This window comes from Mytilus californianus, unplaced genomic scaffold (genome assembly GCF_021869535.1).
Source record: "Mytilus californianus isolate M0D057914Y unplaced genomic scaffold, xbMytCali1.0.p SCAF_5, whole genome shotgun sequence".
Lineage (NCBI taxonomy): Eukaryota > Metazoa > Mollusca > Bivalvia > Mytilida > Mytilidae > Mytilus > Mytilus californianus.
The window spans coordinates 74990772-75001775 of record NW_026262701.1 but is presented as its reverse complement, the minus strand read 5'-3'; the positions used below and the strand labels follow the sequence as shown (position 1 = coordinate 75001775).

At 31.3% G+C, this 11004-nt stretch overlaps 1 long non-coding RNA gene across 2 annotated transcripts in view; it reads left to right on the top strand.

Moving 5' to 3' along the window:
• LOC127701433 (uncharacterized) overlaps window positions 1-4118 on the top strand; it is a 4938-nt gene extending 820 nt beyond the window's left edge. For both annotated transcript variants that reach the window (XR_007982026.1, XR_007982027.1), the window contains exons 2-3: window positions 3043-3220; window positions 4009-4118. This is a non-coding gene — a long non-coding RNA (uncharacterized LOC127701433). The remainder of the gene's footprint in view (window positions 1-3042; window positions 3221-4008) is intronic.
• Window positions 4119-11004: the final 6886 nt, after the last annotated feature.

Sequence of the window (11004 nt, the reverse complement as noted above, 5' to 3'; positions counted from 1 at the left end):
TGTGTGGATTGAATTATTATTGCTCAGCTGTTATAAACATAAATATACAATATATGTACATTGTCGGAAAATATATAATTTATTTGTATAAGCTTTAGAAACAGGACGAAAAGCAGAGCCCTCATGAAATATGAATATTCTTGGGTGAACAAATCTTCATATCTCCCTCTGTCACTGGAAATAAATGTATATTGTGTTTAATATAAGTTTAAGTTCCCTATATACTAAACTAAAGATGCTAAAGTCTCAACATCATGAAATTTGAAATAAACCATAAAAATTTTTGCCAAAAGTATTGAATTATATTACTCCATTTTAACTGAAACTTGATTTTACCATAGTGCCTAAGTTATATGCTAATTAATTATGAGGCTTAATCAATTGCCCTTCTTTCAATGAAAATTACACGTTAAATTGCCCTTTTTTCAATGACATTTACGTGTAAAATTGCCTTTTTTCTGACTAGCACCCTGCCCTTTTCAAATCCTGGCTAGAACACTGAGTTATGCCCCTTTATAAATGGAAAAATTGCAAAATTTTTAGTTTCCGTTCTCTTACTTTAAGTTTGCCTCAACCAAATATTATGAAACTTATACACAATACTTATTACCATAAAACACAGATCAAGTTTGAAATTTGGTGGCGTCACTTTACCCGTTCTAGAGTTATGCCCCTTTATAAATGGAAAAATTGCAAAATTTTAAGTTTCCGTTCTCTTACTTAAGTTTGTCTCAACCAAATGTTATGAAACTTATACATGTTATACACAATGCTTATTACCACAAAACACAGATCAAGTTTGAATTTTGGTGGCGTCACTTTAACCGTTCTAGAGTTATGCCCTTTTATAAATGGAAAAATTGCAAAGGGTCAGCGGGAATAAAAAAGCATGAATGGTCAATTTTATTTTTATTCTGCAAATCAGAAAAATAGGGTCAGCGGATCCGTAAACCAACAAATAAAAAAACCCTGGCCTAAGGGGCCTAAACAATACTTTTCTAATACACTGTACAAGTTACCTAGTTCTTGACCAATTTCAATGAAGTTTAATGCAAAGTCTTGGATTTTTCGGGTACTTTAATATGCTGAATTAAACTTATCTTGTATTTTTGGATCTGTTTTTAATCTTTCAGGGGACTTACTTAAATGAGTGATTTTCTAAATCACTGATTCAAATGACATTGTGTCCACTAATGTTGGAAGTAAGAGTTGTCATTCTTCAATAATCACCAATTTAAGTAGTACATGTACAAATAAATCACTAGACTGAGTGATTTAATTTTATTGTAGCTTTAAATGTATAATACATGGACTAATTATGTTGCTAAAATTACCAGAACCGACATCTGTGTTTATAGCATGTCCAGTCATGTCAAATGATAACCTTGTACTGAATCTGGGATATTGACATGAAAATCACTTGTTTAAGTATCATACCTCCATGACCTCTATTTATTTTAAAAAATCACTTCTTTAAGTATTATTATTTTAATCCCCCCCCCCTAATTTCAACACCCACGAACAGTAAAATTTTGATGGTGAACAGTAAAATTTTATTATCTGTTAAGAAAGGAAAGTTCATTATTTAGAGCCTTTATTTTAGCATTTTTTCAACAAAAATCAAATTGATAGCTGAATTATTGCATCAAAGGCAAAAACCATGCTATTTAAATAAAGCAAAAGGTTCATTTATTTCAATTTTACTAATAATTAGATATAAACTAAAACTGTATGTTTAAAATGTTGGTAAAACTACAAATTGACAAAATTTCTTATTTGCAACATTTTTATTCGACCGCAAACAATTTTTGCAGTCGTATATTGGTATGACGTTGGCGTTGTTGTCGTCCGAAGACACATTGGTTTTCGCACAATAGCTTTAGTTTAAGTGAATGGATCTCTATGAAATTTTACCATAACGTTCAATACCACAAAAGGAAGGTTGGGATTGATTTTGGGGGTTATGGTACCAAAAGTTAAGGAATTAGGGGCCAAAAATGGGCCAAAAATAAGCATTTTTTTGACATTGTACCACAAGGTTCCATATCACAAAGGGAATGCTGGGATTGAATTTGGGAGTAATTGCCTCAAAATTTTAGGAATTAGGGGCCAAAAAAGGGGCAAAAACAAGCATTTTTCTAATTTCATGACAATAACTTGTGTGTAAGTGTATGGATCTTTCTGAAATTGTATTACAAGGTTCCATATCACTATGGGAAAGCTGGAATTGAGTTTGGGGGTAATTGCCCTAAACGTTTAGGAATAAGGGCCAAAAATAAGCATTTTCTAGTTTCCAGATAATAACTTGTGTTCAAGTGTATGGATCTCTCTGAAATTGTACTGCAAGGTACCATACCAGAAAGGGAAGGCTGGGATTGAGTTTGGGGGTGATGAATCATAAGGGGGTTCAAAAAATTTGGGGGGGGGGGGGGGGGATTTTTTTTCGGTCCAAAATTAAACTTAGTTTGATTTTAACAAAAATTGAATTCTTGGGGTTCATTGATATGCTGATTCTAAACATGTATTTAGAGTTTTGATTTTGGGCCCAGTTTTCAAGTTGGTCCAAATTGGGGTCCAAAATTAAACTTTGTTTGATTTAAAAAAAAAATTGAATGTATGGGGGTTCTTTGATATGCTGAATCTAACCATGTATTTAGATTTTTGATTTTTGGGCCCCGTTATCAAATTGGTCCACATTGAGGTCAAAAGGGTCCAAAATTAAACTTTGATTGATTTCATCAAAAACTGAATTCTTTGGATTCTTTGATATGCTGAATCTAACCATGTATTTAGATTTTTGATATTGGACCATAATCATGATAATAAAGGTCCAAAAGGTAAAAAATTTAACTTTAATTTTTCTTTGTTGTTCTTAATCATGTTAATAGCAACTTCAATCCATTGCTTTTTGATGTTTGATAATACGTGTTTAATGTTAGTAAACAATAAATATATAAGCTAATTGTTTGCAAAACTCTTTGAATACATTTTATAGTCTTGCATCTACATGCTGTTAATAAAGTACTGTTTTCTCCCTTTCAGCAGTACATTGTATTACAACAAATGGTCAGAGGAGTTGACTGATAATGGACTGGAGTAACCTAGGGTCCAATGACTCTGAAAATGCATGACAGTACTGGCATGTGTACATGTATGTCGACAGCCAATTCTAAGTAACCTTAAACGTATACATTGTATATACAAAAGACCTGCAATAATGGTATGTGCATCTATGGGTGACTTATATTTCACTGTTGTCACACAGTGTTGTGTGGCTTTATTACTGGTCAGACTATCTATCCTTTACTATTATAAAGTTCAAATATCATGTACATGATTATGACTTGCATTGTATAAATTATGATGCAGCATGATATCTTTTTGACCTACATTTTATGTCTCACTGATTTATTAAGTACATTGTATACGTACATGTATGTGGGTATATCATGTACATGTGCAGTACTTTTGGGTCTTGCACAAATACATTGCCATTGCAGTTAAAATAAATTTGATCGCTGACAATGACAGAGTGTTTTGAACATTACCTCATAGTGTTGATCAGAATACCTTTATATTAAATCAATAAAATTTTATTGTCACAGATAGAAAATATTTAGTATTTTAAAAATAAGGAGATGGGTAGGATTGCCAATGAGAAAACTTATTGCCAGTCGAAATGAAGGGGATGTAAGAAATATTAGGTCACTGTATGACCTACAACAATGAACAAAACCATACTGTAGTGTCAGCTGTACAAGATCCTGAAAAAATGAATAACAATAAATGTCAATTCAAATCAGAAAACTAGTGACGTTCTAATTACCAGTATTGGTAATATAAAATTTTAAAAAACTGACACTTATTTTCTCTCTCGTTAAATTTTTTTTTTGAAATATTCCCCAACATGACCAAGAGAGAACTGTATTGCCAATTTATTTTTTATCGGAAAGCAGTGCATCAATTTCAGGTGTTTTACGTGATAATCACAGGAATTTAAATTTTCAGAATTAACTCCTCAGATGTCAGTGGAATGGAAGTAATACACATCATATGTTTCAATGAAATTAATATGATTAATGATGGGATAAGACGTAGAGGAGATCCTATATCTACAATACATGACGTGATGTATATGTAACTGGTATGTATATTTGTTACAGTATTAATAGTCCAAATGGTATAACAATAACAAAAATACTGAAGGCAATTTCAAAAAAGTGAAGTTCATGCATATGGTAGTGGCTGCTGGGTTTTACTATTTGTATTATTAAGCTTTACAATGTATATTTCATAGGGTAGTAGACTTGGATGTTTCATAAATTGTATACAGATGCCTTTTTGTCGAGCCTTCGACTTTAGTCGAAAAAGTGAGACATAGCGATCCTACATTCCGTCGGCGTCGGCGGCGTCCACAAATATTCACTCTGTGGTTAAAGTTTTTGAAATTTTAATAACTTTCTTATACTATCCTGGATTTCTACCAAACTTGGACAGAAGCTTCTTTATGATCATAAGATAGTATCCAGAAGTAAATTTTGTAAAAATAAAATTCCATTTTTTCCGTATTTAACTTATAAATGGACTTAGTTTTTCTGCCGGGAAATATTACATTCACTCTGTGGTTAAAGTTTTTAAAATTTTAATAACTTTCTTAAACTATCCTGGGTTTGTACCAAACTTGGACAGAAGCTTGTTTATGATCATAAGATAGTATCTAGAAGTAAATTTTGTAAAAAAATAAATCCATTTTTTCCTTATTTTACTTTCAAATGGACTTAGATTTTCTGCTGGGAAACAACACATTCACTCTGTGGTTAAAGTTTTTAAAATTTTAATAACTTTCTTATACTATTTTGGATTTGTACCAAACTTGGACAGAAGCTTGTTTATGATCAAAAGCTAGTATCTAGAAGGAAATTTTGTAAAAAAATAAATCCATTTTTTTCGTATTTTACTTTTAAATGGACTTACATTTTCTGCCAGGAAACAACATATTCACTCTGTGGTTAAAAGTTTTTAAAATTTTAATAACTTTCTTATACTATTTTGGATTTGTACCAAACTTGGACAGAAGCTTGTTTATGATCAAATGCTAGTATCTAGAAGGAAATTTTGTTTTTTGCAGTTAACATTACATTCAGTCTACAGTTAAAGTTTTTAAACATTTATTAGATTCATAAACTATCCTGGATTTTTACCAAACTTGGGCATAAGCTTCCTACAATCAAAAGATAGTATCAAGAGAAATATTTTTATTGATTTACCTACTCATTTTTGTTGAGCCTGCGATTAACAGAAAAAGTAGGCGAGACACTGGGTTCCGCGGAACCCTTACGAATTTTTTTACAATGTTTCTGTCCATCATATGTTGGTTGGCCATGTTGGATCACATTTTAATGGTTCAGCGACTGCTTGAAAAAAAGTTTAGGCTTTTTTGCTTTGTGAATTTCTTTTTTTTTACATTATGAGTAAATTAGGATATCTGTATTTGGAATATTGGTTCCTTGCAATGTTTATATGTACACGTACATGTCTGTGAGACAGGATCACCTGACCTTACTTCATGGAGCTGTCAAGGTAAAAGTTACGTGATTAACACATGTCAGTCCTTTTCTCAGATATAGTAAGCAGAACTTGAGTAGATCAACTGTATTTGGTGTTTAGAATGAACAATGACCTCATTTCCATGGTTCATTGGTCAATGTTAACTTTTATTTCTTGTAGGCAATATGTCAAGTATATATGATGTATGGAATGATTGTAAGTTGTACATGTCCATGATGTCTGTCTGGACAGAGTTCATCTGACCATGCATGATCTGATTTGGATGGTTCATTGGTCAATATTAAGATTTAATAATTTAGTCTGTTTAGTGTATACTATACATGCTACATGTATAATCAATTAAAAGATCAGCTTTTTATACATCCGTCAAAGTTTTGACGGGATGTACATTTTTTGTATTATGGTATACAAATGTCGTCTGTCTGTCCGGCGTAAAGATGTCGCACCGTAACTTGAGAACGACTTATCCAAATTTCATGAAAAATAAGATAGTTGTTTCTTATGTTGGTCAAACAATCTGTATACTTTTTGGTGAAAATAAGATTAAAACTTTTTGAGTTACGGGACTTAGTAACTAAAACAGGTGTGTGGTTTTTTTTCACATGTCGCTCCGTATCTCAAAAACAATTGATGATTATTGCTTAAAACTTTACACACTTCTTAGTTATACTAATCTTAAGATCTGTATACTTTTTGGTTTTGATTCAAAATTTCATTTTAGAGATATTGATTTTTTTTTAAAAAGGGGGGTTTTCACATGTCGCTCCGTACCTCAAAAACGATTTATGATTATTGCTTGAAATTTTACACACTTCTTAGTTATATTAATCTAAAGATCTGTATACCTTTTGGTTTTGATTCAAAATTTTATTTTAGAGATATTGAGTTTTTTGTAAAAAAAAAAAAGGGGGGGGCTTTTCTCATCACTTGGCGTCGTCGTCTGTTAACTTTTTCAAAAATCTTCTCCTCTGGAACTACTTGGCCAAATTTAACCAAACTTTGCCAAAATCATCATTAGGGTATTTAGTGTAAAAAGTGTGTCTGATCAATGACCCCGCCTACCAGCTGACATTGCTTAAAACGGAACATAGTGGTAAAATGCAGTTTTTGGATTATATCTCTGAAAGTAAAGCATTTAGAGACAATTTGACATTGGATAAAATATGTTCATCAGATTATGATATATAATATATCTGTCTGTTGTTGGGTTGCTGCCTTTGAATTAGTAATTTTAAGGAAATTTTGTAGTTTTTGGTTATTATCTTGAATATTATTATAGATAAAGATAAACTGTAAATAGCAATAATGTTCACCAAAGCAAGATCTACCAATAAGTCATCATGACCAAAATAGTCAATTGACCTGATAAGGAGTTATTGTCCTTTAAAGTAAAATTTAACAATTTTTCGTAATTTTTTTTAATTCACAACAGTCTTCTCCTGAAACAACAGAGACAAATAAACTAAACTTGGCCACAATCATCATTAGGGGATCTAGTTTTTAAAAACATGGCAGACATGGCTAAAAATAGAACATAAAGGGAAAATGCAGTTTTTGACTTGTATCTCTGAAACTAAAGCAAAAGTATAACAGTTACATTATTTCATGCATCAATTGTAAATAAAAATATCAGGTGAGCGACACAGGGTCCTTGGAGCCTCTAGTTTGGTGTATGCAATAATTGTACATGTTGTAAGGTGCACATGTCTGTCTGGCTTGGTTTATCTGAACTTGACCTTAATATGAATTGCTTGACAGTATATTTTCATGAATCATTGGTAATGTTAAGTATATTTGGTCCTTATTGTAAACTTATAATTATTCTTGTATCTTGAGGACAAGCACCATAAAACAGAGGGGACATAAAAATACCTGGAGTCTGTCTATCCCTTTGGCCTTATAAGCGCTCTCACTTGCATGTCTTGTACAATTCTTGTCAAAGTTTTAGGAAACTTATTTTGATAGGTTATATCAACAATGTCTGACAAGTTTTAAAATCAGTGCCAATCATTCATTTTTAAAAGAGTTATGCCCCTTGGAAACATTAATTATTTGGAAAATTGCATTGTTATGGCTCTTGTGTACAATTCTTGCTAGAATTTTATGAAATTAATATTAAATAGGTTTATATCATCAGAATGATCAGAGCATTTTGATTTCCATCTGTAATGTTTACAAATTCCAGATTTCATGGCAAATTTCAACCATTACAAACCTCCACAAGCTCCATAGCAGAGGTAATCAAAAAGTAGTGCAGCAACAAACAACAACTATTAATATTCCACTTCAGTTAATCCGACACACAATATACATGTATGATTATATACATAGATATAAGAAGATGTTGTATGAGTGCCAATGAGACAACTCTCCATCCAAGTCTCAATTTATAAAAGTATATACATATATGTACCCGGTAAGTTTAAATATTAAATTGATGTTATCATTTTTGCTTGAATAGTAAGGCAATATTTAATTTGATGTATATTTTACAAAATAATATATGCTGGGTTTTTTTTTTATTACAGCAAATGTATTCCAAGAGTTTATGGCTGATTATGCAACTACAGGATTTTATCATGGAAGCAACATCTTAGAAGGATAAGTGCAAATGTATGAAGGAAGCCTTGTGTATAAATACATGTAGCAATTACATGCAGGAGAGAACACTTAAACATTACTAGCATGTAGTCATGATATTGGAGTGGTGCATTCTAGAAATCTAAACACCAGGAATTAAATATTGTATATATTTTTTTTCAACTACAAGTACTTTCAGTATATCATACAATTCTAATTCAAATTATTGTGTCAACATGACAGTTACTGTCTAAAAATGGAAAATGCTTGTTTTAAAATGAATTTTTTATAAATATATAAATAACAAGAATTTTTAGCTTATTGTGAAGCCAAACTTTGAGATCTTTTAATGGTATATGCCTGTTGTTTGTCACCATTTATTTTCTTTTTGACTTAACCTTAAGATCAGTGGTAAAATGAAAAACTGAAAACCATATATGAAATAAGAAAGAAATGGTTGTAAATAACAGCAAGACTTTCAATATGGTATATCAAATATATTTCACAGAACTTTCTATTTCAGTTTATTAATACAATGAGGTTTGAGGTATAAATCAATCAGACAGTAACACAACAACAAAAACACCTGAAAAGTCCTCAACAATAGACAGGTGTCTAAACAATATGTCATGATCTGTTTTAATTGACCAGAGTACATGAGTATGTGGCAGGGTGAACTACCTTTTTTTCTTCAAAACTCTCATAAGAAGAATTGGCATCTTTTGCAAGTAAGACTTTTCCATAATGTGATTGGAATGTCTCAAAACTGATGAACACAAAAAGACTTATACATACATATTAAAAATGAAATATACATCAGTGCATACATCTTCTATAAATAAATCACCTTCCATACATCAAATTAACAAAAATATTGAGACTTGAACACAACCAAAAATGTTCTAGGAGTGAACTATGGTGCCCTGGATATTTGCTTGCCTTCTTGGTTTTATTGAATCTATCTGCTGCATTGAAGATATTGTGAGTTGGAGTTGATGAATAAATATTATTTGTATTGTTTAAGAAATTTAAGATACAAAGAGAAAGTAAAATAGAATGGAAGTATGAATTCATCCTCAAGACCAAGAAGAATATTAATATATATCAAAATAGAATGTGTACTAGATTAGCATTTACTTATCTAAAATATGCTCAAATACTGTGAAATTTGTGTGATTGAGACTCAATTCACCTTAATTTCATTTAAAAAAAACAATGTGAAAGCTCGATTCACATTAATTTCACGTGAAAAATTTAACGTGAATTTCACGTGAAAGCTCGATTCACGTTAATTTCATGTGAAAAATTTCACGTGAATATCACGTGAAAGCTTGATTCACGTGAAATTCACGTAAATTTAACGTGAGTTTCACGTGAAAAATTTCACGTGAGTTTCATGTATAAGCTCGTTTGAGGTGAATCTCACGTGAAAAATTTCATGTGAAATTCACGTGATTTTCACGTGAAATTTACGTGAACAAAATTTGCCTGTGTATGAGTACCTCTTAGCATTCAAGCATTGCAGAATTGATGGACATCACAGAATTACAAACTATATAGTATAAATTCCAAATAGAAACAAAGAAAACATGTTTTGTATTGTAGTGTTTTATCTCCAGAATTGTAGGTGCTCTATCTATTTAGGGTGGGGTTTTTTTTCTATAAGAAAAAGAAAAAAAAACTATGTAAAAAACTATTTAAATATAAACTTTGCAATTACATTATTGATCGAAAAATACCAGTATGTAGTTTTAAATGAGATGCAACTCCTCCTGTATAACTATCTAATATACATAAATCATTCTTAAAATACTAATCATGTAGCTTGTCTAGTTAAGTACTGATTCGTGGTGTTTAGTGTAATTCTGTCATGTGTAGTCTTTGACTTAAAAGTTATATTATGCCTAGCTGGGTGCATCTGGCACAACGTATAATTCCCTTAAGCTACTGTTTAAATGGAGAAAACAATCATTGTTTATCACGACCATTATTTTGATGAAACAAATAAATATATCTCTTTCTCCATATTAACTTCTGTATGTTCTGGTATGTTCATTAATTAATGTACTGATAAGTGTGTAATCATGACCTCAAAAGATCATTAATTGATTTAATAAAACTGTTGTTTCGAACATTATCTGTCTTACACAATCTTTGTTCTTAAAAGTAAAATATAGACCTACATGTAAATACATATTTATGCTTTCTATTTTCTATCGGAAAATTCGCCAAAATGGTGGTGACTCAACAAAGGTATTGCGTAACTGAGCATAGCCAGAAATTAGTAGTACTTTTGCTAATTAATATTCATAATATGTAAATGAGAATTGTACCACGTGATAATAGTTTGAACTGGACTGGCTTGATATCATTAAAATCTTTAAAACGCGGATATTATAAGTTGTTCGTCACAGAGTCCTTGTTTATAATCACTCTGATATTTTCGTAAAGTTGTCAGGCGGTCAAAATCAAAACAATGAACGCGAATTTAGTGAATTTTTCGTGTTTTCGTGAGTTTTTTCTTCTTGAAATAGGGGCATTTTAACTTTACGTGGGAACCTAGAGTTCAACGACTACACATACAAGGTTTGGACTTGCTTATTCTTTGGACATTCAAGTTTCAAGTTTCATCCCCGCAACCTGTTTTTGTAATGACCTTGTTAGCCAATTTTCAACACGAAGTTTGCAAATTTGACGTTTCAGCCATTTTAGCCTGTATTTTATACTGCAATGTTAAAAGCTTCTCGCTTCGATTTTTAAAATAGCTCAGGAACCTTGATTTTTGCAACGACAGTCATTATGTTTCGTTTAAATGGTGTATATTGTTGTGTATATTTATTTTCTGTCCCCGCAACC